This window comes from Salmo trutta, chromosome 7 (genome assembly GCF_901001165.1).
Source record: "Salmo trutta chromosome 7, fSalTru1.1, whole genome shotgun sequence".
Lineage (NCBI taxonomy): Eukaryota > Metazoa > Chordata > Actinopteri > Salmoniformes > Salmonidae > Salmo > Salmo trutta.
Window position 1 is genome coordinate 29,803,300 of NC_042963.1, and position 22,682 is coordinate 29,825,981.

Genomic DNA, 22,682 nt, shown 5'->3' on the forward strand with positions numbered 1-22,682 from the left:
AAGAGATGGGCGTCAGCATCATTGGATCTCTCATATGTAGCAGAAGAAACTACTCCTATCCCATCTGCTCTCTGAACTCTCACCATTTTCATATGAAATTGTATGCTATTCCCTATGTACAGTGGCTTGCAAAAGTATTCACCTCCCTTCACATTCTTCCTATTTTGTTGCCTTACAACTTCAATTAAAATAGATTTTTGGAGGGGTTGTATCATTTGATTTACACAACATGCCTACAACTTTGAAGATGAAAAATTGTTTTATCATGAAACAAACAACAAATAAGACAAAAAACAGAAAACTTGAGTGTGCATAACTATTCACCCCCCAAAGCCAATAATTTGTAGAGCCACCTTTTGCAGCAGTTACAGCTGCAAGTCTCTTGGGGCATGTCTCTATAAGTTTGGTACATCTAGCCATTGTGATTTTTGCCCATTCTTCAAGGCAAAACTGCTCCAGCTCCTTCATGTTGGATGGGTTCCGCTGGTGTACAGCAATCTTTAAGTCATACCACAGATTCTCAATTGGATTGAGGTCTGGGCTTTCACTAGGCCTTAACCTCTCTGGGCTAGGTGGGACGTTTGCCCTAGTCAACAGCCAGTGGAATCCCGTGGCGCGAAATACAAATACCTCAAAAATGCTATAACTTCAATTTCTCAAAACATATGACTATTTTACACCATTTTAAAGACAAGACTCTCGTTAATCTAACCACACTGTCCGATTTCAAAAAGGCTTTACAACGAAAGCAAAACATTAGATTATGTCAGCAGAGTACCCAGCCAGAAATAATCAGACACCCATTTTCCAAGCTAGCATATAATGTCACAAAAACCAAAACCACAGCTAAATGCAGCACTAACCTTTGATGATCTTCATCAGATGACACTCCTAGGACATTATGTTATCTTGTTATGGATAGGGGGCAGTATTTTCACGGCCGGATAAAAAACGTAACCGATTTAATCTGGTTATTTCTCCTGCCCAGAAACTAGAATATGCATATAATTAGTAGCTTTGGATAGAAAACACTCCAACGTTTCTAAAACTGTTTGAATGGTGTCTGTGAGTATAACAGAACTCAAATGGCAGGCCAAAACCTGAGAAGATTCTGTACAGGAAGTACCCTGTCTGACCATTTCTTGGCCTTCTTTGTCATCTCTATCCAAAACAAAGGATCTCTGCTGTAATGTGACATTTTCTAAGGCTCCCATAGGCTCTCAGAAGGCGCCAGACCGTTGAATGATGACTTTGCAGTTACTGGCTGAAAAACAGTAGCGCATTTGGTAAGTGGTTGATCTGAGAACAATGAGAGGGGCGCGCGCGTGCACGTTTTGTTCAATCAAGTTCATATTTATATCAAAAACCAGCTTTTTACATTAGCATGTGACGTTCAGAACTAGCATTCCCACCGAACACTTCCGGTGAATTTACTAAATTACTCACAAAAAACATAACAATTATTTTAAGAATTATAGATACAGAACTCCTTTATGCAATCGCGGTGTCCGATTTTAAAATAGCTTTTCGGTGAAAGCACATTTTGCAATATTCTGAGTAGATAGCCCGGCCATCACAGGCTAGCTATTTTGACACCCACCAAGTTTGGTACTCACCAAACTCAGATTTACTATAAGAAGAATTGGATTACCTTTGCTGTTTTTCGTCAGAATGCACTCCCAGGACTTCTACTTCAACAACAAATGTTGGTTTGGTTCCAAAAAATCCATAGTTATATCCAAATAGTGGCATTTTGTTCGTGCGTTCAAGACACTATCTGAAGGGTGACGCGCCGGCGCATATCGTGACAAAAAATTTCAAAATATTCCATTACCGTACTTCGAAGCATATCAAACGCTTTTTAAAATCAATTTTTATGCGATTTTTCTCGTAAAATAGCGATAATATTCTGACCGGGAGTCGTTGTTTTCGTTCAAAGACTGAAAAAGTAAAATGGACTCTTCACGTGCACGCGCTCCCCCGTCTCATTGTTCTCAGATCGACCACTTACGAAATGCGCTACTGTTTTTCAGCCAGTAACTGTAGAGTCATCATTCAACGTTCTGGCGCCTTCTGAGAGCCTATGGGAGCCTTAGAAAATGTCACGTTACAGCAGAGATCCTCTGTTTTGGATAGAGATGACAAAGAAGGCCAAGAAATGGTCAGAGAGGGCGCTTCCTGTTTGGAATCTTCTCAGGTTTTGGCCTGCCATATGAGTTCTGTTATACTCACAGACACCATTCAAACAGTTTTAGAAACTTTAGGGTATTTTCTATCCAAATCAAACAATTATATGCATATTCTAGTTACTGGGCAGGACTAGTAACCAGATTAAATCGGTTACGTTTTTTATCCGGCCCTGCAAATACTGCCCCCTATCCCCAACAGGTTAAACTATTTGAGTGTTGCTTTAGCAGTATGCTTGGGGTCATTGTCTTGCTGGAACGTGAACCTCCGTCCCAGTCTCAAATCTCTGGAAGACTGAAACAGGTTTCCCTCAATAATTTCCCTGTATTTAGTGCCATCCATCATTCCTTCAATTCTGACCTGTTTCCCAGGGCTTGACGATGAAAAACATCCCCACACCATGCTTCACTGTGGGGATGGTGTTCTCGGGGTGATGTGAGGTGTTGGGTTTGCGCCACACATAGCGTTTTCCTTGATGGCCAAAAAGCTGCATTACATTTTTGTCTCATCTGACCAGAGTACCTTCTTTCATATGTCTGGGGAGTCTCCCACATGACTTTTGTCAAACACCAAACGTGTTTGCTTATTTTTTTCTTTAAACAATGGATTTTTTTGGGCCACTCTTCTGTAAAGCCCAGTTCTGTGCAGTGTACAGCTTAGTGGTCCTATGGACAGATACTCCAATCTCTGCCGTGGAGCTTTGCAGCTCCTTCAGGGTTATCTTCGGTCTCTTTGTTGCCTCTCTGATTAATGACCTCCTTGCCTGGTCCATGAGTTTTGGTGGGCGGGCCTCTCTTGGCAGGTTTGTTGGGGTGCCATATTCTTTCCATTTTTTAATAATGGATTTAATGGTGCTCCGTGGGATGTTTCTGATATTTTTTTTATAACCCAACCCTGATCTGTACTTCTCTACAACTTTGTCCCTGACCTGTTTGGAGAGCTCCTTGGTCTTCATGGTGTCGCTTGCTTGGTGGTGCCCCTTGCTTAGTGGTGTTGCAGACTCTGGGGCCTTTCAGAATAGGTGTATATATACTGAGATCATGTGACAGATCATGTGACACTTAGCTTGCACACAGGTGGACTTTATTTAACTAATTATGTGACTTTGAAGGTAATTGGTTGCACCAGATCTTATTTATGGTATTCATAGCAAAGGGGGTGAATACATTTACATTTTTACATTTACTTCATTTAGCAGACGCTCTTATCCAGAGCGACTTACAAATTGGTGCATTCACCTTATGATATCCAGTGGAACAACCACTTTACAATAGTACATCTATATCTTTTATTTTTTTTGGGGGGGGGGTTAGAAGGATTACTTTATCCTATCCCAGGTATTCCTTAAAGAGGTGGGGTTTCAGGTGTACATATGCACACACCACTTTTTTGTTTTTTAATTTCACTTCACCAATTTGGACTATTTTTTATGTCCATCACATGAAATGCAAATAAGAATCCATTTCAATTACAGGTTGTAAATGCAACAAAGTAGGAAAAACGCCAAGGGGATGAATACTTTTGCAAGGCACTGTAGTGCTCTACTTTTGACCAGCCCTGGTCGAAAGTAGTGCACTACATAGAGAACAGGTTTTCAAATCAAATTGTATTGGTCACATACACGTTATTGCGAGTGAAGCGAAATGCTTGTGCTTCTAGTTCCGCCTGTGCAGCAATATCTAACAAGTAATATCTAACAATTCCACAGCAAATACCTAATACTCACAAAAGTAAGGATTGGAATAAGAATATATAAGTGTAAATATATGGATGAGCAATGTCAGAGCAGCATAGGCTAAGATGCAATAGAGAGCATAGAATACAGTATATATGTAACAGTATAGCTTCTGTCCCTCTCCTCGCCCCTACCTGGGCTCAAACCAGGGACCCTCTGCACAGATCGACAACAGCCACCCTCGAAGCATCGTTACCCATCGCTCAACAAAAGCCACGGCCCTTGCGGAGCAATTGGAACAACTACTTCAAGGTCTCAGAGCGAGTGACGTCACTGATTGAAACGCTATTAGCACGCACCACTAGTAGTAACATAATAACATGCAAGATATGTAAACGTTATTGAAGTGGCATTATTAAAGTGACTAGTGTTTCATGTATTAACGTGGCCAGTGATTACAAGTCTGTATGTAGGCAGCAGCCTCACTGTGCTAGTGATGGCTGTTTAACAGTCTGATGGCCTTGAGATAGAATCTTTTTTTCAGTCTCTCGGTCCCAGCTTTGATGCACGGTCACCATCTCTCACAAAGGGATCATTGACTTGCCAGCTCTCTGATATTACATCAGCCACTTCTGTTTATCCGGACCTACCTTCCTCTCTAAAACCACCTCGTCTTGATGCACCTCAATTATTATTTGACACAACTATTCATATATGAACCTACTGAAATGATCTGGATCCAGCTCATAGAAAAGGCCAGTGTGTGATGAGAATAAACACTGTATAAACACTGATCCTGGATAATAATAATAATTGAGGTGCATCAAGACCAGGTGGTTTTAGAGAGGAAGGTAGGTCCGGATAAACACAAGTGGCTGATGTAATATCAGAGAGCTGGCAAGTCAATGATCCCTTTGTGAGCACTGCCTGGTTGGTGTAAGGGATGTTTGGATAAAGAACATTAGATGGGATCCTAAGAAATTCTTATTTTAAGAACTTGTACTTTTCCAAGGCGGTTCTACCAATTTGTTCCTGCTCTTCCAATCTGAATCTTATTTGTGTGGCAAATGGAGGACACGTGAGAAAAGAGGGAAGAACAGTAGAACAGTATTAGACAAAAAAATAAGAATCGCAAATAGACAAAAAAGGCAGTGAGAGCAGAATGAGATTGAGGGAGTAAGAGAGAGTCATTGGGACTGGCTGGCTGTGAGAGTGGGAAAAGGGGGAGAAAAAGAGAGAGTTTATCCTCAAATTCCACCATCATTTGGTTGCTTGAGAAAAAGGGGCTCCTGTCTGGTTTCCATAGCAATGTGAAGGCTATTATCCTACCTTGCCATTCATTATGAAAGGACTTCAGTTGACAGTGAGAGAGAGCACGAGAGAGAGGGGTGGGGAGGATGGAGAGAGTAGGTGGCACATTCACCCTGTGCTCACAGCTGGAAAACATAGGGAAAAAGGTAGAGGGAGAGAGGGTGAACAGGATGCCTTTTGTGCTCCTTTTTCGCTTTCATGGCTCTGTTCCGCTCCACCTCCACTACATTAAAGAGCAACTGCCCCTAAGAAGCAACATTTAATTTAGAAAATGGCCGTTGTGGCATCAATATGAGTCAGAAACATGCATTCTAGTGTTAAAACTGACTGCAAAGTGTAAATAGGATAATTTGGGTCATAAAGTCAGTGTCGTCCAATACTGAGATTTGCGAGGTAATAGGAAAAAATGACATGTCAAGAATTGAAGGGTACCGTAACATTGTTCTTCGGGTTGGGTTCATTTCAATCATTACCACATGACAGCACCCAAGTAATCATCAAACCCAGATCATAATGGTCAATTTGGTTTGACATTCAATATCCTTATGGGGCTAGTTACATTTAACATTTATATTTAAGTCATTTAGCAGACGCTCTTATCCAGAGCGACTTACAAATTGGTGCATTCACCTTATGATATCCAGTGGAACAACCACTTTACAATAGTGCATCTAAATCTTTTAAGGGGGGGGGGTTAGAAGGATTACTTTATCCTATCCCAGGTATTCCTTAAAGAGGTGGGGTTTCAGGTGTCTCCGGAAGGTGGTGATTGACTCCGCTGTCCTGGCGTCGTGAGGGAGCTTGTTCCACCATTGGGGTGCCAGAGCAGCGAACAGTTTTGACTGGGCTGAGCGGGAACTGTGCTTCCTCAAAGGTAGGGAGGCGAGCAGGCCAGAGGTGGATGAACGCAGTGCCCTTCTTTGGGTGTAGGGCCTGATCAGAGCCTGAAGGTACGAAGGTGCCGTTCCCCTCACAGCTCCGTAGGCAAGCACCATGGTCTAGGAACCATCAGTTAATTTAACAATGTACATCAGTTAATTTAACAATGTACATGGGACAATATTTTAGTTCTAAATGTAAATTACTAAGAACTTCAAACCAACTCTAAATTGTATAAATTCATATACAATTATTGACAACTAAAATATATGGAACCCGAAAATATTGTTCCATTTACATTGTATAATTTATTGACAGTCCCTAACTAGCCCCAGCGATAGGCTATTCAACGTCAAATACATTTTTCTATGTGTACTGTATTGGCAGGGTGAATGTACAAACGATTGCCACGTGCCAACACACACACACAAGAGACACCCACATTAAACCACCCCCCCAAGGCAACTCTTGTTTGGCTTCAGTCATGGCCGCTGCATTTCTTAATGACCAAGTCAAAAAATGAGGCAGAATCAAGAAGTTCAGCCCCCCTTAAACCATTGACTGACCACAGCTCAGTGCCTGGGAAAGGGGCCCTCTCTCTGACTGACTAAAGGCAAGGTCCTATCGTCTTAACCTAGTCCCAGATCTGTTTGTGCTGTCTTGCTAAATCGTTTGGTCATTGTCATAAGTTTAGTGCAGGAATGACCATAGGACTTGGCAAGACAGCACAAACAGATCAGGAACCAGGCTAGACTTACAACTACATGTGTATTTGTCTTAGCTTATAGAAAGCTAAGACATCTGAAACGACACGAGCGTGGGTGTGACAGAGTGTTAGTAGTGTATGCGATGTGTGTGCGAGAGAGGCCGAGTAATTTTCCATGTCATCATCATCAGTAGAGTGGAGAATAGAAAGTAAATTACATGTGCTGGCAGTTGTGCTACTGCTGTGTGGTCTTGATGGGCACATAGTGACAGTGGCAATACACTCAAATTAAAGCTGACAGTCTGCACATTGTATCATTTCAAATCCAAAGTGTTGGAGTAGAGCCAAAACAACAACATTGTCACTGCCCCAATACTTTTGGAGCTCCCAAAACACAAACTGTCCAGTTGTTTAGATGATTATATAATGTTTATTATTGGGTGCAAAAAACCTCCACCTGAACATTCCCAGAACACTTGTATGTTATTTAAAAGTTCCTAACATATTTCTTTAGTTTGTGGTAACATTGTGGGGACATTACAAGAAAAAGGTTCCCACAACACAAAGTCTGTCCAGTTGTGATGACATTCTTACTCTTCTTAGAATCTTATTCCAATGTTCCCAGAATGATAAAACTAAGTTTTGAACAGTCCATGGAAGTTTCATTCATGTGTTTACAGGAAGTTAGTTGTACAACAATCCACGTAAAAACACATTACATTTTCTTTTATCACGTTCCAATTTATTAGACATTTATTGTACAAACTTATTTTGTACAAACTTATTTTGATGATAGTCTCAAGTGGGGATAGAACCTAGGAGATTTGGAGTGTTATCCCTGGAATGAATTCACTGTGCAACTGGGATGAAACTAACACAAATATAAAACTATTTACACATTTACTATGATCTACAGATTGTGGTCTGTGTCTTTACAAAAGAGAGGATAACAAAATCTAGAAAAATAAGTATCCTCTGTTATTTCTTACACTACCAATCCTTTATATACTGTGAAGTTGGGATGCTTTGACTTTAAAATTCCCTACAAACTTCATTTCAGAAATCATTCTAAATTATTGCCTGCCAGATTGCAGTGAGGTGTACCGTAAAAACTTCCTTTTGAAAGTATTCAGACCCCTTCACTTTTTCCACATTTTGTTAGTTGCAGCCTTAATAAAACATTTATAAAAAAAATTCTCAACAATCTACACACACTACCCCATAATAACAAAGCAAAAACTTTTTTTTATACATTTTTGCTCATTTATATAAAAGAAAATGGAAGTATTATATTTACGTAAGTATTCAGACCCTTTACTCAGTACTTTGTTGAAGTAACTTTGGCAGTGATTACAGCCTCGAGTCATCTTGGGTATGACACTACAAGCTTGGCACACCTTTATTTGGGGAGTTTCTTCCATTATTTTCTGCAGATACTCTCAAGCTCTCTTAGGTTGAATGGGAGCATTGCTGCACAGCTATTTTCAGGTCTCTCCAAAGATATTCGATCGGGTTCAAGTCCGGGCTCTGGCTGGGCCACTCAAGGGCGTTCAGAGACTTGCCTCGAAGCCACTTCTGCGTTGTCTTGGCTGTTTGCTTAGGGTCGTTGTCCTGTTCGAAGGTGAACCTTTGCCCCAGTCTGAGGTCCTGAGCACTCTGGAGCAGGTTTTCATCAAGGATGTCGCTGTACTTTGCTCCGTTTCTCTTTGCCTCAATCCTGACTAGTCTTCCAGTCCCTGCTGCTGAAAAACATCTCCACAGCATGATGCTGCCACCACCATGCCTCACAGTAGGGATGGTGCCAGGTTTCCTCCAGACATGACGCTTGGCATTCAGGTCAAAGAGTTCAATCTTGGTTTCATCAAACCAGAGAATCTTGTTTCTCATGGTCTGAGAGTCTTTAGGTGCTTTTGGCAAACTCCAAGCGGTTTGTCATGTGCCTTTTACTGAGGAGTGGCTTCATTTGGCCACTCTACCATAAAGGCCTAATTGGTGATGTGCTGCAGAGATGTTTGGGCTTCTGGAAGGTGCTCCCATTTCCACAGAAAAACTCTAGAGTTCTGTCAGAGTGACCATTGGGTTCTTGATCACCTCCCTGACCAAGGCCCTTCTTCCCTGATTGCTCAGTTTGGTCGGGTAGCCAGCTCTAGGAAGAGTCTTGGTAGTTCTAAACTTCTTCCATTTAAGAATGATGAAGGCCACTGTGTTCTTGGGGACCTTCAATGCCACAGAAATGTTTTGGTACCCTTCCTCAGATCTGTGCCTTGACACAATCTGGTCTCGGAGATCTACTGATAATTCCTTCGACCTCATGGCTTGGTTTTTGCTCTGACGTGCACTGTCAATGGTGGAACCTTATATAGGCAGGCGTGTGACTTTCCAAATCGTGTCCAATCATTTGAATTTGTCACAGGTGGACTCCAATCAAGTTGTAGAAACATCTCAAGGATAATCAATGGAAACAGGATGCACCTGAGCTCCATTCCGAGTCTCATAGTAAAGGGTCTGAATACTTATGTAAATAAGGTATTTCTGTTTTTAATAAATTTGCCAACATCTAAAAACCTGTTTTCGCTACGTCATTATTGGGTATTGTGTGTAGATTGATGAGGAAATTGTTTAATTTAATCCATTTTAGAAAAAGGCTGTAATGTAACAACATGTGGAAAAAGTCAAGGGGTCTGAATACTTTCTGAAGGCACTGTAGATGTTAAAGCTATAGTTTTGATCATAATTTAAAAGGAAACTCCGACACTTTTCAACTTCATATTCATTATCTCCAGCACCAGAACAGTTTTTACATTAGGCATTTTTATGTTTTGTAGAAAAAAAATATAAAATGAAAAGTTATACCTGATGACATCAGCAAAAGGTAAAACATTTTAAAACAGTGATTTTTTTTCATGGTGACATGGGGAGTAAGAAAATACTCTTCTTCTGGCTAGAAACTCATTGTAGGTTTTGAAAATCACAGTTTTTCTTACGTTAGATTCTACCTTATAAAGTGTCAAAGGGTAGTATTTTTTTAGGATCTTATCTTTTGAACCACAGATCATAGAAAACGCGCCATTTTCACATTCCCTATATATACACAAAAGTATGTGAACACCCCTTCAAATCAGTGGATTCTGCTATTTCAGCCCAGTTTATCAAACAGGGAATATTCCCAGAACAATAGCTAACATTCCCATTAAGTTCTATTTAAGGTTTGCGCTACCATTAAAATGATAACATAACACAAAAATTATAAGAATGTTTTTGATCACCAAATACTTTTTTGGTAAGATAAAACTGTCATAACGTTGCCCTTTCCCCCTTTTTTTTCCACTGTACAGAATGGACTCTTGGAAAGCACTTTGTTAACATAGAGAAAGTATGGTATTATCAACAGGTTGGGGAATGGAACAATATTTCCCTTTCTCAACCAGTTGAAAGTGTCCGTTGGTACTTAAAGAATATGATGTCAGATCAGTTGTTGTCTGGAACATTATATCTGATGACAGGACGACATAAATTGTATCTTGGAAAGTCTACACATTCTAGTTATCAGATTCACAAGGAATTGTTGTGCAATTTAAATGTTTAAAAATGTAACTATTTGTGAAAAGATGAAATGTAATTTTAGCTTCTAAATGAGAGAATTGTTTTCATAAGTAAACTATGCTCACTCAGTGGCCACACCCAGATGAACAGACATCGGTTGAGGACTATAAACACACCCTTCTCTCCCCCTTGTACAAAAGCCTGATGATGTAAGTCAACCTCAGTTCCATTCGACGTGAGGACTGGTGTCCGTAAGTTTAAAAGGGCTAATTTCAACTACAACCTAACGGAATTTACATGAGACCAGATAACGTGGAAGTGACGATCGCCACGGTAGAATGGTGAATTTCAACTACACCAGCCAGAATACAGCGCGAGCTGATTATGGCAACTTGGTATGAACTTTGAACTATTACTTCCCGCTCTTTCATTCAAACCCAACCCCCTTCCTTTGTGTAACCAGCCGTCATATCCACTAGGGACTTTTCATGACATGATTAGTAATCAATGTATGATCTATCCTGTGTATATATATGTAATTCTGTGTAATTATTTAGGCATTTAGTAAATAAATAATTAAGCCAATTTGTGTATTGCTGATTCAAGTTGTTAGCCAGGGTTCGTGCAGATAACCAAGTACTTTATGACAATCAGAATGAGACTGAATAAGGTGCCGATTAATAATTGACTGCTATTGATATTGAAGATCTTCAGATCTTTAACCTGATATGGATTGGGGGCAGTATTTTCATGGCTGGACGAAAAACTGTACCCGATTTAAACTGGTTACTACTCTTGCCAGAAATGAGAATTTGCATATTATTAGTATATTTGGATAGAAAACACTCTGAAGTTTCTAAAACTGTTTGACTGGTGTCTGTGAGTATAACAGAACTCATATGGCAGGCAAAAACCTGAGAAAAAGTCAACCAGGAAGTGGAGGATCTGAGAATTGCAGTTCTTCTTTCTTGTCCCTTTCAAAACTACAGTATCTGTGCTGTTACGTTGCACTTTCTAAGGCTTCCATTGGCTGTCTAAAGCCTTCAGAAAGTGGTTTGAGCCTTCTCCTGTCACTGGGCAGAGTATAGGAGCTCAGTTACTGAGTGGTCTGCCTGGCAACAAAGGGATTGGATATGCGCGGTCCCACGAGAACACTGTATTTTATTTTTCTCCTTGAATGAATACGCTATTGTCCGGTTGGAATATTATCGCAATTTTACGTTAAAAATACCATAAAAATTTATTTTAAACAGCGTTTGACATGCTTCTAAGTACGGTAATGGAACATTTTGACTTTTGTGTCTCGAATTGCACTCGCACGTTACCCTTTGGATAGTGACCTGAACGCACGAAAAAAACTGAGGTATTTGGACATAACTATGGATTATTTCGAACAAAAACAACATTTCTTGTGGAAGTAGCAGTCCTGGGAGTGCATTCTGATGAAGATCAGCAAAGGTAAGAGCATATTTCTAAAACTAATTCTGAGATTAGGTTGCCCCGAACTTGGTGGGTGTCTGAATAGCTCGCCGTGATGGCGAGCCATGTTCTCAGAATATTGAAAAATGTGCTTTCTCCGTTAAGCTATTTTAAAATCTGACACAGCGGTTGCATAAAGGACGTCTGTATCTATAATTCTTAAAATAATTGTTATGTATTTTGTAAACGTTTATGATGAGTATTTTTGTAAATTCACCGGAAGTTTTTGGTGGGAATACATTTTCTGAACATCACGCGCCAATGTAAAATGCTGTTTTTGGATATAAATATGAACTTGATTGAACAAAACATGTATTATGTAACATAATGTCCTAGGAGTGTCATCTGATGAAGATCATCAAAGGTTAGTGCTTCATTTAGCTGTGTTTTGGGTTTTTGTGACATATATGCTTGCTTGGAAAATGGCTGTGTGGTTATTTGGGTCTATGTACTCTCCTAACATAATCAAATGTTTTGCTTTCACTGTAAAGCCTTTTTGAAATCGGACAATGTGGTTGGATTAAGATGAAGTGTATCTTTAAAATGGTGTAAAATAGTCGTATGTTTGAGAAATTGAAATTATTGGATTTTTGAGTTTTTTTGTATTCCGCGCCACACTGTTCCATTGGATGTTGGCTAGGCGTTCCGCTAGCGGTCTGTCCTCAATTAAGAGAGAGATTCGGGAGATAACCGCTCTATATAAATTAATGCTTCTGTGGTGCCTCAGGTTATGAATGGTTTAATTGTTGCATGGTTTAACCTCTATGGGCTCTACTCAACAGCCAGTGTAATCCCGTGGCGCGATATTCAAATACCTTAGAAATCCTATTGCTTCAATTTCTCAAACATATGACTATTTTACACCATTTTAAAGACAAGACTCTCATTAATCTAACCACAATGTTATTTCAAAAAGGCTTTACAACAAAAGCAAAACGTTAGATTATGTCAGCAGAGTACCCAGCCAGAAATAATCAGACACCCATTTTTCAAGCTAGCATATAATGTCACATAAACCCAAACCACAGCTAAATGCAGCACTAACCTTTGATGATCTTCATCAGATGACAATCCTAGGACATTATGTTATACAATACATGCATGTTTTGTTCAATCAAGTTCATATTTATATCAAAAACCAGCTTTTTACATTAGCAAGTGACTAGCATGTGACTAGCATTCCCACCGAACACTTCCGGTGAATTTACTAAATTACTCACGATAAACGTTCACAAAAAACATAACAATTATTTTAAGAATTATAGATACAGAACTCCTTTATGCACTCGCTATGTCCGATTTTAAAATAGTTTTTCGGTGAAAGCACATTTTGCAATATTCTGAGTAGATAGCCCAGCCATCACGGCTAGCTAATTTGACACCCACCAAGTGTGGTACTCACCAAACTCAGATTTACTATTAGAAAAGTTTGATTATCTTTGCTGTCTTCGTCAGAATGTACTCCCAGGACTTCTACTTCAATAACAAATGTTGGTTTGTTTCAAAATAATCCATAGTTATATCCAAATAGCGGCGTTTTGTTCGTGCGTTCAAGACACTATCCGATGGGTAAAGAAGGGTGACACACTTCGTGAAAAAAAAAATCTAAATATTCCATTACCGTACTTCGAAGCATGTCAACCGCTGTTTAAAATCAATTTTTATGCTATTTTTCTCGTAAAAAAAGCGATAATATTCCAACCGGGAGTGGTTGTTTTCGTTCAAAGAGAGAGAAAGTAAACATGGTGTCGGTTCGGGCACGCGCCTCCAGTCTCATTGTTCTCAGATCGACCACTTACAAAATGCGCTAATGTTTTTCAGCCAGGGCCTGCAAAGCCACCATTCAGCTTTCTGGCGCCTTCTGAGAGCCTATGGGAGCGTTAGAAAATGTCACGTCATGCCAGAGATCCCCTGTTTTGGTTAGAGATGATCAAGAAGGCCATGAAATGGTCAGAGAGAGCGCTTCCTGTTTGGAATCTTCTCAGGTTTTGGCCTGCCAAATGAGTTCTGTTATACTCATAGACACCATTCAAACAGTTTTAGAAACTTTAGGGTGTTTTCTATCCAAATCAAACAATTATATGCATATTATAGTTACTGGGCAGGAGTAGTAACCAGATTAAATCGGGTACGTTTTTTATCCGGCCGTGCAAATACTGCCCCCTAGCCCCAACAGGTTAATTCAATCACGTAATAAAAAAAATGTTCGGTAATCGATTTGATAAAATAGCATGTCATATAATTTAATCATAGTCAGAGACACAACACTAGTAAGAACAGGCCTTGCCCAAACGTTCTCTACCTGGCACTTTTTCTGGCTTGCGCCCACATTGACCTCATTGTTGTTTTCCCTATATTTATTTTTATTTTACCTTTATTTAACTAGGCAAGTCAGTTGAAGAACAAATTCTTATTTTCAATGACGGCCTAGGAACAGTGGGTTAACTGCCTTGTTCAGGGGAAAAACAACAGATTTTTACCTTGTCAGCTTGGGGATTCGATTTTGCAACCTTTCGGTTACTAGTCCAACACTCTAACCACTAGGCTACCTGACATTACATCACCAAATGGACATGGCCGTTTGTCAGAAACGGAACAGACTTCAAAGACGAAACTCGGTGAGCACAGGGGTGGCCAAATGTACTTTTCACGCAGAAACAAGATGGCATCAAGGTCACAATGCTCTTTGAGTTAACCTGTCTGGGATAGGGGGCAGTATTTTCACGGCCGGAAAAAACCTGTCTGCGAACCCCACCCTAGTCAACAGCCATTGGAATCGCGTCGCGCGAAATACAAATACCTCATAAATGCTATAACTTCAATTTCTCAAACATATGACTATTTTACACCATTTTATAGATACACCTCTCCTGAATCGAACCTCGTTGTCCGATTTCAAAAAGGCTTTACAGCAAAAGCAAAAATGTAGATTATGTTAGGAGAGTACCCTGCCAAAAATAATCACAATGCCATTTTCAAAGCAACTAGCATGCATCACAAATACCCAAAATACAGCTAAATGCAGCATTAACCTTTGACAATCTTCATCAGATGACACTTCTAGGACAGTATGTTACACAATACATGCATTTTTTGTTTGATAACGTTCATATTTATATATAAAAACAGCATTTTACATCGGTGCGTGACGTTCAGAAAATATTTTCGCTCAAATGCTTCCGGTGAATCAGCGCTACAATTTACAAAATTACTATTCGAAAACATTGTTAAAATGTAATATTGTCATTCAAAGAATTATAGATTAACATCTCGTGAATGCAACCGCATTGCCAGATTTAAAAATAACTTTACTGGGAAATCACACTTTGCAATAAACGAGGTGCTATCCTCAGAAAAATAGGCTAGGCGATACAGGTTAGCGCCATCTTGGAACCATCTAAAATCAAATATACTATTGTAAATATTCCCTTACCTTTGATTATCTTCACCAGAAGGCACTTCCAGGTATCCCAGGTCCACAACAAATGTAGTTTTGTTCGAAAAAGTTAATTATTTATGTCCCAATAGCTCCTTCTTGTTAGCGCGTTCCGAAGGCTACTCATAATGTACGAGGTGTGCGGGACTTGTCATCACGAATGTGCAAAAAATATATATTTACGTTCGTTCAAACATGTCAAACGTTGTATAACATAAATCTTTAGGGCCTTTTTCAATCAGAGCTTCAATAATATTCAAGGCGGACGATTGCATTGTCTTACTAAACATTTCGGAACGAGAGGGTACCCACGGGCGCCCGCGTCATACTACTCTTGCCCAGAAACGACAATATGCATATTATTAGTAGATTTGGATAGAAAACACTCTAAAGTTTCTAAAACTGTTTGAATGGTGTCTGTGAATATAACAGAACTCATATGGCAGGCAAAAACCTGAGAAGATTCCAAGCAGGAAGTGGCCTTTCTGCGAATTTGTAGTCCTTCTGTTGCTGGTCTATCAAAACTACACTATCTGAGCTGTTACGTGACACTTTCTAAGGCTTTCATTGGCTCTCTAAAGCCTTCAGAAACCGGATTGAGGCATCTCCTGTCTCTGGGCAGATAACAGCAGCACAGTTTGTCAGTGGACTGCCTGGTGACAGAGAGATTGGAGATGCGCGTTCACGAGACCTCGCCATTTTTTCTCTTCCTTTTTGAATGAATACAGCATTGTCCGGTTGTAATATTATTGCTATTTTACGAGAAAAATAGCATAAAAATAGATTTTAAACAGCGTTTGACATGCTTCTAAGTACGGTAATGGAACATTTTGATTTTTTTTTGTCTGGAAATGCGCTTGCGCGTTACCTTTTGGATAGTGACCTGAAAGCACGAACAAAACGGGGATATTTGGACATAACTATGGATTATTTGGAACAAAAACAACATTTCTTGTGGAAGTAGCAGTCCTGGGAGTGCATTCTGATGAAGAACAGCAAAGGTAAAACAATTTTTCTAATAGTAATTCTGAGTTTAGTGAGCCCCGAAGTTGGCGGGGCTCACTACATAGCTCAGCCTGTGATGGCTGAGCTATGTACTCAGAATATTGTAAAATGTGCTTTCGCCAAAAGCTATTTTAAAATCTGACATAGCGATTGCATAAAGGAGTTCTGTATCTATAATTCTTAAGATAATTGTTATGTGTTTTGTCAATGTTTATGATGAGTAATTTAGTAAATTCACCGGAAGTTTTGTGGGAATGCTAGTTCTGAACATCACATGCTAATGTAAAAAGCATTTTTTTTATTTAATTTACCTAAATAAGAGACTTGTGATGACAACTATATACACATATAATTGTCAAATTACGAGCCTAGTTGGTTTAGCCACAGAAAAAGACAGGAACCCGCTAGCCATGATTGGCTGAGATAATGGCTGGGCTGAACATGCCGAGAGATGAGTTCGGATTGGTCTGCCATGTAGCACGTTTCAGTCTATAATATGAGCTGGTCAGTATGTAATCCTTTCTAATGCTGCTTTTTTGAAAGATATCATGTAGTAGAACTGCAAAAGTGTTGCTCTCCACTTTCAAGAGGACAGAGTTCTGAAATCAGTGGAATGCCAGATGGAAGCAGAGAATGATAGCTAAGGGCGTTTGATTGCAAATATGCAGATGGAGTCAAAAAGAGAACACACAGAGGCTGTTGTATAAAACACCTGTCTCCGGATTACATCTTAAAACTAAGGCAACCATGGCATCAGTGACAGAGAGGGAGAAGCGTCCATCCATGTATGCGGGTATTATAGTCTAGCTAGCTACATTTTCAGATATAACTCATTCTAAATTTTGTCAGAAAGTCATTAAAGCGTACTGTTAGCTAGCTAACGTTAGCCGGCTGGCTCGCTAGCTAACATTACGTGTATGATTTGTGTAGTAATATTATTCGTATCTCAAAAAAAGTAATCAAAATCAAACTTTATTTGTCACGTGCCGATTTTTCGTATTTTTCACCTTACTGTGAAATGCTTACTTACAAGCCCTTAACAAACACTGTAGTTCAGAAAATATTTACCAAATAAAACTAAAGTAAAAAATATAAAAAAGTATCAAAATAAAATAACAATAATGAGGCTATATATAGGGGGTAATGGTACCGAGTCAATGTGCGGGGGTACAGGTTAGTCGAGGTCATTTGTACATGTACATGTAGGGTGAAGTGACTATGCATGGATAAAAAAACAGTGAGAAGCTGCAGTGTTAAAAACAAATGGAGGGGCGGGGGGAGGGGGTCAATGTAAATATTGCGGTGGCCATTTGATTAATTGTTCAGCAGTCTCACGGCTTGGGGGTAGAAGCTGTTAAGGAGCCTTTTGATCCTAGACTTGGCGCTCCGGCAACGCTTGCTGTGCGGTAGCTTAGAAAACAGTCTATGACTTGGTGACTGGAGTCTCTCACAATTTTTGGGACTTTCCTCTGACACCGCCTATTATATAGATCTTGGATGGCAGGAAGCTTGGCCCCAGTGATGCACTGGGCCGTACACACTATTCTCTGTAGCGCTTTATGGTCAGATGCCGAGCAGTTGCAATACCAGGCGGTGATGCAACCGGTCAGGATACTCTTGATGGTGCAGCTGTAAAATCTTTTGCCGATCTGGGGACCCATGCCAAATATTTTCAGTCTCCTGGGGGGAAAAGGTGTTGCTGTGCCCTCTTCATGACTGTCTTGGTGTGTTTGGACCATGATCGTTTGTGGACACCAAGGAACTTGAAACTCTCGACCCGCTCCACTACAGCCCCGTCGATGAGAATGGGGGCTTGTTCGGCCTGCCTTTTCCTGTAGTCCACAATCAGCTCCTTTGTCTCGCTCACATTGAGGAAAATGTTGTTTTCCTGCACCATACTGCTAGGTCTCTGACCTCCTCCCGATGGGCTGTCTCATTGTTGTCTGTAATCAGGCCTACCACTGTTGTGTCGTCAGCAAACGTAATGACGGTGTTGGGAGTCGTGTTTGGCCACGCAGTCATGGGTGAACAGGGAGTGCAGGAGGGGACTAAAAGTACATACCCCTGAGGGGCCCTAGTGTTGAGGATCAGCATGGCAGACGTGTTGTTGCCTACCCGTACCACCTGGGGGCGGCCCGTCAGGAAGTCCAGGATCCAGTTGCAGAGAGAGGTGTTTAGTTCCAGGGTCCTTAGCTTAGTGATGAGCTTTGTGGGCACTATGGTGTTGAACGCTGAGCTGTAGTCAATGAACAGCATTTTCACATAGGTGTTCCATTTGTCGAGGTGGGAAAGGGCAGTGTGGAGTGCGACTGAGATTGCGTCATCTGTGGATCTTTAGGGCGGTATGCGAATTGGAGTGGGTCCAGGGTATCCGGGAAGATGCTGTTGATGTGAGTCATGACCAGCCTTTCAATGCACTTCATGGCTACCGACGTGAGTGCTATGGGGCGGAAATCATTTAGGCAGGTTACCTTCACTTTCTTGGGCACAGGGACTATGGTGGTCAGCTTGAAAATGTCAGTGAAGACACTTGCCAGTTGGTGCATGCATGCTTTGAGTACACGTCCTGGTAATCTGTTTGGCCTCGCGGCTTTGTGAATGTTAACCTGTTATGGCTAGGGGGCAGTATTTTCACGGCCGGATAAAAAACGTACCCGATTTAATCTGATTATTACTCCTGCCCAGAAACTATAATATGCATATAATTATTGGCTTTGGATAGAAAACACCCTAAAGTTTCTAAAACTGTTTGAATGGTGTCTGTGAGTATAACAGAACTAATATGGCAGGCAAAAACCTGAGAAGATTCCAAACAGGAAGTACCCTCTCTGACCATTCCTTGAGCTTCTTGGCTCTGTTTAAAGAAAATTTAGGATCTTTGCTGTAACGTGACACTTCCTACGGCTCCCATAGGCTCTCAGAACCCAGGAAAAAGCTGAATGATGTAATTCCAGCCGCTGGCTGAAAAACTTTAGCGCGTTTGGATGGTGGTCGATCAGAGGGACATCAGACTGAGGGTCGTGCACGAGGGATCCCATGCTTTTACTTTCTCTCTCTTTGAACGTAAACACGCTTTCCCGGTCAGAATATTATCGCTTTTTTACGAGAAAAATGGCATCAAAATTGATTTTAAACAGCGGTTGACATGCTTCGAAGTACGGTAATGGAATATTTAGAATTTTTTTGTCAAGAAACGCGTTGGGCGCGTAACCCTTATTTACCCTTTCGGATAGTGTCTTGAACGCACGAACAAAACGCCGCTGTTTGGATATAACTATGGATTATTTGGGACCAAACCAACATTTGTTATTGAAGTAGAAGTCCTGGGAGTGCATTCTGACGAAGAACAGCAAAGCTAATAACATTTTTCTTATAGTAAATCTGACTTTGGTGAGTGCTAAACTTGGTGGGTGTCTAAATAGCTAGCCGTGATGGCTGGGCTATCTACTGAGAATATTGCAAAATGTGCTTTCACCGAAAAGCTATTTTAAAATCTGACACTGCGAGTGCATAAAGGAGTTCTGTATTTATAATTCTTAAAATAATTGTTATGTTTTTTGTGAACATTTATCGTGAGTAATTTAGTAAATTCACCGGAGGTTTGCGGGGGGTATGCTAGTTCTGAACGTCACATGCTAATGTAAAAAGCTGTTTTTTGATATAAATATGAACTTGATTGAACAAAACATGCATGTATTGTATAACATAATGTCCTAGGGGTGTCATCTGATGAAGATCATCAAAGGTTAGTGCTGCATTTAGCTGTGGTTTGGATTTATGTGACATTATATGCTAGCTTGAAAAATGGGTGTCTGATTATTTCTGGCTGGGTACTCTGCTGACATAATCTAATGTTTTGCTTTCGTTGTAAAGCCTTTTTGAAATCGGACAGTGTGGTTAGATAAAGGAGAGTCTTGTCTTTAAAATGGTGTAAAATAGTCATATGTTTGAAAAATTGAAGTTTTTGTATTTTTGAGGAATTTGTAATTCACGCCACGCCCATCATTGGCTATTGGAGCAGGTGTTCCGCTAGCGGAACGTCTAGATGTAAGAGTTAACCTGTTTAAAGGTCTTGCTCACATCGGCCACTGAGAGCGTTATCACATAGTCATCCAGGACAGCTGGTCCTCTCATGTATGCTTCAGTGTTGCTTGCCTCGAAGCGAACATAAAAGGCATTTAGCTCGTCTGGTAGGCTCGCGTCACTGGGCAGCTCGCATCTGGGTTTCCCTTTGTATTCCGTAATAGTTTTTAAGCCCTGCCACATCTGACGAGCATCAGAGCCGGTGTAGTAGTCTTAGTCCTGTGTTGATGCTTTGCTTGTTTGATGGTTCGTCTGAGGGCATAGCGGAATTTCTTATAAGAGTCCGGCAGCTCTAGCCTTTAGATCGATGCGGACGTTGCCTGTAATCCATGGCTTCTGGTTGGGATATGTATGTACGGTCACATTGGGGATGACGTCCTCGATGCACTTATTGATGAAGCCGATGACTTGAGGTGGTATACTCCTCAATGCTATTACATGAATCCCGGAACATATTCCAGTCTGTGCTAGCAAAACAGTCCTGTAGTGTAGCATCCGCGTCATCTGACCATCTCCGTATTGAGCGAGTCACTGGTACATCCTGCTTTAGTTTCCGCTTGTAAGCAGGAATCAGGAGGATAGAATTATGCTCAGATTTGCGAAATTGAGGGCGGGGGAGAGCTTTGTATGCATCTTTGTGTGTGGAGTAAAGGTGTTCTAGAGTTTTTTTCCCTCTGGTTGCACTTGTGACATGCTGGTAGAAATTTGCTAAAACTGATTTAAGTTTGCCTGCATTAAAAGTCCCCAGCCACTAGTATTGTCACTTCTGGATGAGCATTTTCTTGTTTGTTTATGGCTTTGTAGAGTTAGTTGAGTGCGGTCTTAGTGCCAGCATTGGTCTGTCGAGTTAAATAGACGGCTACAAATAATATAGATGAGAACTCTCTTGGTAGATAGTGTGGTCTACAGCTTATCATAAGGTACTGGCGAGCAATACCTTGAGACTTCCTTAATATTAGACATTGCACACCAGTTGTTATTGACAAATAGACACACACCCCCACCCCTCGTCTTACCAGACTTCTCTGTTCTGCCGGTGCATGGAAAATCCCTCCTGCTCTATATTATCCATGTCGTCGTTCAGCCACGACTCAGTGAAACATAAGATATTACAGTTTTTAATATTCCGTTGGTAGGATAATCTTGATAGTTGGTCATCGATTTTATTTTCCAAAGATTACACGTTGGCCAATAGAACGGATTGCAGTGGGAGTTTACTCACTCGCCTTTTTCTCCGTCTTTTCTTCACGCAAATGACGGGATTTGAGCCTGTTCCCGGGAAAGTAGTATATCCTCCTCGTTGGACTCGTTAAAACTTCTTCAGGAATGGTGTGTCCCCTGCGGGACGGTTGAGCTAACATAGGCTAACGCGATTAGCATGAAGTTGTAAGTAACAAGAACATTACCCATATACATATCTGATATTGGCAGAAAGCTTAAACAGCGTTTGACATGCTTCGAAGTACGGTAATGGAATATTTTGAATTTTTTTGTCACAAAACGCACCGGGCGCGTCACCCTTCTTTACCCTTCAGATAGTGTCTTGAACGCACAAACAAAACACCGCTATTTGGATATAACTATTTGGAACCAAACCAACATTTGTTATTGAAGTAGAAGTCCTGGGAGTGCATTCTGACGAAGAACAGCAAAGGTAATCCAATTTTTGTTATAGTAAATCTGAGTTTGGTGAGTACCACACTTGGTGGGTGTCAAAATAGCTAGCCGTGATGGCCGGGCTATCTACTCAGAATATTGCAAAATGTGCTTTCACCGAAAAGCTATTTTAAAATCGGACATAGCGATTGCATAAAGGAGTTCTGTATCTATAATTCTTAAAATAATTGTTATGTTTTTTGTGTACGTTTATCGTGAGTAATTTAGTAAATTCACCGGAAGTGTTCGGTGGGAATGCTAGTCACATGCTAGTCACATGCTAATGTAAAAATCTGGTTTTTGATATAAATATGAACTTGATTGAACAAAACATGCATGTATTGTATAACATTATGTCCTAGGATTGTCATCTGATGAAGATCATCAAAGGTTAGTGCTGCATTTAGCTGTGGTTTGGGTTTTTGTGACATTATATGCTAGCTTGAAAAATGGGTGTCTGATTATTTCTGGCTGGGTACTCTGCTGACATAATCTAATGTTTTGCTTTCGCTGTAAAGCCTTTTTGAAATCGGACAGTGTGGTTAGATAAAGGAGAGTCTTGTCTTTAAAATGGTGTAAAATAGTCATATGTTTGAGAAATTGAAGTAATAGCATTTCTAAGGTATTTGACTATCGCGCCACGGGATTCCACTGGCTGTTGAGTATAGAGGTTAAGATCCCCATTAAGTTCTAGTTAGGGTTTTATCTAACATTAGGCAAGA